Here is a 5,460-nt window from a genome sequence, read left to right as displayed (position 1 = left end):
TTCAGATTCCAAAACTTCTTTGATAGCATGAAGATTATAGCACAGAAATACTGTATTTGACTAGAAGTGTCTTTTCTAGTCCTGAATGTAGCAAGGAGATTTGTCTGCCTGTAGTTATGTCATACAGCTATAGCCTACGTCCTTTGGCTAAGGTCACATATCATGTCATCTGGCTTGGAAGGCTTAAGTTCAGTTCTTCAAAGCAGTAGGAGGGTTTCCCAGGATAGGTGTGGGAATAAGAAAAAGGCATTATCCAGGGTGAGAGGAGGAAGGAGACAGGACTGGATTTACACAGGGCTTGAATTCCTTGCACGGCAAGATGCAGTTTCTATTTCTTGACATGAGTTTTATTATCAATGCATCAATCTTAGGTTATCTCTGTGTTATCACAGTTATCATTGTTTAAAAGTTCAGTAAAAGTATGCTAACCAACAGTTTTTTCCAAATCTTCTTAGCTATCATAGTGGATTATTTTTGTGTAACGTGCTTAACCAAAGGCCCGGCTAGGCAAACCAGTGCAGGGACGGCATCATATCTACATATATTTATGAGTGCTAGTTAAATTCCAAACATTGCCCGAAGTTGGCATTCCTTCAATCCTTATCACCGTGTGCAGGGCCTGTTTGTTCAATGTGGGAGGAAGAATTTTCAGAGCCTGCATTATTTCATTCTTTACTAATGAAGGTTCATGTACCAAGGGGGAAATGCATACATTCTTGATGATTTTAGATTATTCTCTGAGTAATTTACTACAATTATTTTTACATCAGCCAAAAACTCCTATAAATCAAATATAGTTCTAGCAATCAACTCTGCATTTTTCTCCCTTCACGAAGAGGGATATATGTGAGAGTCAGACGATCCCTTGCTCCTTTATTGCTGAAGCATTCCAACTCCTTGCCATTTTACCTCCCTCGAAGCATTATTTTTGTGGTTTTTATTGAAAAGTCTATGAAAACTTGGTAGTGATGGTTCCCTCAAGCAATTTCTAAAAATTTTTCCATCATTAAAAACTGAGTGAAGTGATAATATTCTGCTGGACCCTTAAAAATCTGTCAGGGCTGCCAGAGGACATGTAAAACAATCCCTCCTTTTGCAAATGAAAATGAGGCTCTTTTGGGGTGTCTTGTATGATAGACAGTGTGGCCAAGCTATCTTTCTAAATTACGCTTTGGAAAGTGATCTGACCCACGCTGTGTTAGAGAGTGAATGGCCCATAGATTTTTAATAAACAAAACAAAAAAATAATGACATATTTAAAATACAAATAATTTAATATAAAAAGAAAGAAACGGAAACTATTACATAGCTCACGTGGTCATTCACCTACAATTAGAGGGGCAGTATGAACTGTAAAGGCTCTGGTTTTAAAGTGTCTTTGTTCTGTTAATTACTAGATATATGAACTCAGAATAAGTGACTTCACTTTTTCTTGCTTCCATTTTCTCATCTGTAAAATGGGCAAAATTAAAACGGCCTCACGGAACTATTTGGAAAGTGCTTGGAATACTACTAGCACATGGAAATGCATGATAAATTATATTATTATCATTATAATAAATATCTAAGAAAGAAATATGCTTTATATCTAAGAAATTAAGAAAGTCTCAACAGAGTGTTGTCTGGCCAATCCAATCATCTGTCCCATTCCCTTTCTCTCCTGACCATCTCTTCTATAAAGGTTGCAGAAGCTAATTATATTTGCAGCCACCCTTATAACTAAGATGACTAGAGGATAAAGTTTTGTCCAACAAGCCATAAGCAGAAATCTGGCAGGGGCTCTGGAAAGCCTTTTGCTGACATCAAGCTGTTTATATAAACCATTCCTGAACTCAAAAAATTTTTAGTTTCTCATATCCTTATTTCCTATGGCAGTTGTAAAACTCTTGCAGGAAAAGGCATTAAAAGTGGAACTTGCATTTTAAGACTGTTAGAACAGAATGCCAGCAGTGAATTAAACAAACTAAACACAGTTTGTTTTTTTGTTTTTTTCTGTGTACTCAGGGTCACCATAATACAGCTAATGAATCTGGGGACTTTTCTTTTTAAGGAAACAAATACATTTCTCTATAGTACATGCTTTGGAGTAATAGATCTTCAGAATGATGAGGAACTACTAAATTCAGGTTCTGTTTTTTCAAATGTAGTTTCTGGAAATCAACCAAAGTGCATACAGAATTCTTCAGACTTCAAGAAGGCTTTCTGCAACTTTATTAATTTGATGTCTCGAATTTCACTTGGGGCTATATCTTTTTTTAATAATGAAGAAAAATATTTGTATAATGTGTCATCTTCTTCCTCTAGGTCTCCTACAGATAGATAAATGGTGATGACTTACAGTGAAAGGTTTATTATAAATTGGGAAAAAATGATAGCCAATATAAGTAAAAGCAGAGTTAAAATATGTCATTCTTCATCCAGGGGTGAAAGTCTCCCTGGTAACTTGGGAGATGACTCCCAGGGGTGAATCTGGCCCTGGCATCATGGGATCAACAATTCCATCCTGACCAAAAAGGGGAAAAGAAGTGTAACTAATAAAGTATCAGTGGCAGAGAGAATTCAAATAGAGTTGAGAGGCTCCTCTGGAGGTTGGTCTTATGCAAGCTTCAGTTAGACATTGCTGCCTATCATAATCCCCCAAGCACCAACCAGAACCATTCTAGCCAATCCTAAAGAACACCTGAGGCAATATATAAGATTCCACAAGGATTCCATGCACTGGTATAACTTTCCAGAAACCTACAACCTCTGAATGGGTCCCTGGACCAGAGAAGTTCTGAAACCTAGAGAACCCAGTCTCTCCAGAACATCAGATAGTTCCATCTCCCTACTCCATACTAGTGACATACTCTTCCAACATGAAAAAGTTAGAATGGTCATAGCCCAAACACCCCTAAAGGGAGGGAAAGAAGATCAAAGATGATGGTGGAGTAATACAGAGAAGATATGATTTAACAAATGAATATGATTGCTGAATCACCAAATTGATCTCTTTTAGTCTGCAGTATCTTAGAGCAGCTAGAGGTAAAAACCTAAAATTGTGGAATTGTAACCCATGTCAAACTCTGAAATATGTTCTACAATTAACTGTAGTTAGGTGCTTTAAAATGTATTGCTTTTCGTATATATGTTATTTTTCACAAAAAAAAGAAAGAAAAAGAGTTGATTGTGGTGATACAAATATATTTAATCCTTCTAGCTTCCTCTATTCTAGAGCAGCTAGAAGGAGAAATCTCAGAGGATTGTAGGGTAGCCCATGACAAACTCAGGGATCTGTTCTGTAACTACTGGTTGAAGAGTGCTTTGAAAACTATTGCTTTTTTATTTCTTTGCTTTGTATATGTGTTATACTATAAAATAAAAAAGTTAAAAAAATATGTCATTCTTGAGCCACTTCTTCCTGTTAGATTTGTTAAGTCAACAACTGAGAAAATAATACGGGACAAAATAATGACTAATGATAATCATTTATAACCATATAGATCATTTATCTTAGAGATCTTTTTAATTTAAGAAAAGTTCACCAAATGACTTATCAAATCTATCATAGGCATGCAAATTGGAAAAGAAGAAGTAAAATTTTCTCTATTTGTAAATGATATGATCCTATGTACAGAAAATCCTGAAATATCCACATAAAGGCTATTAGACCTAGTAAATGAATTCAGCAAAATGTGGCATACAAGAACACCTAAAAAAGCACTAGTGTTCTATATACTAGTAATGAACAATTGAAAGATGAAATCAAGAAAAAATTCCATTTACAACAACTAAAAGAGTCAAATATTTAGAAATAAATCTAACCAAGGATGTAAAGGATTTGTACACAGAAAACAACAAGACATTGCTTAAAGAAATCAAAGACTTAAATAAATGAAAGGAGAATCTGTGTTCATGAATTGAAAAGCAAAATGTTATTAAGATGTCAACTCTATTCAAAAGCAATTTACAGATTCAACACAATCGCAATCAAAATTTCAACACTCTTCTTTGAAGTAATGGAAAAGCCAATCATCAAATTTATATGGAGGGGTAAGGGGCTCCAAATAACTAAAGCCATCTTGAAAAACAAGAAGGAATTTGGAGGACTCACATTTCCATATCTTAAAACTTATTATAGGGTGGGCCATTGTGGCTCAGCAGGCAGAGTTCTCATCTGCCATGCCAGAGACCCAGGTTTGATTCTCAGTGTCTGCCCATACAAAACAAAACAAAACAAAAAAAAACAAAAACAAACAAACCAAAAACTCATTACAAAGCCACAGTAACCAAAAAAGCACGGTACTGATGTAAGAATAGATGATATACACTAATGGAATAGAATTCAGGGGTTAGAAATCAACCTTCACACTTATGGCCAACTGATTTTGAATAAGGGGACAAAGACCATTCAATTGGGAAAGAACAGTCTCTTCAACACATGGTACTGGGAAAACTGTATCTCCATTTGCAAAAAAAAATGAAAGTCCACCCCCTATTTCAAATACCCAATATAAGAACTAGAATTATCAAACTCCTAGAAGAAAATGTAGAGAAGCATCTTTAAGATCTTGTGTTAAGGTGTGGTTTCTTAGACGTCACACTCAAAGCACAAGCAACAAAAGAAAAAAAATAGATATATAAGATCTTATCAAAATTAACAACTTTTGTGCCTCAAAGAACTTTATCATGAAAGTAAAATGACAAGGTACACAGTGGGAAAAATGTTAGGAAACCACATATCTGATAAGGCCTTGGTATCTAGAGTACAAAAAAAAATCCTTCAACACAAAGACCAAAAGACAAGCAAAAGATTTGAATAGACATTTCTCCAAAGATATATAAATGGCAAAACACACACACACAAGAAAAGATGTTCAACATCATTAGCTATCAGGAAAATACAAATTAAAATTAAAACCACAATGAGATACCATTTCACACCCACTAGAATGGCTGCTACTATAAAATAGAAAATTATGAGTGTTTGAGAAGATGAGGAGAAATAGGAACACTCACTCATTGCTGGTACAGATGTAAAATAGTGCAGCTGCACTGGAAAACAATATGGCACTTTCACAGAAGGTAAAGTACATAATTACCATATGACCTGGAAATTCCATTCCAGGTATATACCCAAAAGAATTGAAAGCAGGGATGCAAACAGATGTTTGCACACTGATGTTCATAGTGGCATCATTCACAATTATCACAAGACAGAAGCAACCCAAGTGTCCATCAACTGATGAGTGGTAATCAAAATGTGGTATATTCACACATTCAGCTGTACAAAGGAATAAAATTTTGATATATGCAACAACATGGATGAACCTTGATAACATCATGTTAAATATATAAACCAGAAACAAAAGGATAAATAATGTATGATCTCACTGATAAGAAATAATTAGAATGAGCAACTAATAGAGTCAGAATCTGGAATACAGGTTACCAGGGGGTGGGGTGGGGGTTAGGGAATAG

This window comes from Tamandua tetradactyla, chromosome 2 (genome assembly GCF_023851605.1).
Source record: "Tamandua tetradactyla isolate mTamTet1 chromosome 2, mTamTet1.pri, whole genome shotgun sequence".
Classification (NCBI taxonomy): domain Eukaryota; kingdom Metazoa; phylum Chordata; class Mammalia; order Pilosa; family Myrmecophagidae; genus Tamandua; species Tamandua tetradactyla.
The sequence above is the reverse complement of the archived record's forward strand: the minus strand, read 5'-3'. Positions refer to the sequence as shown.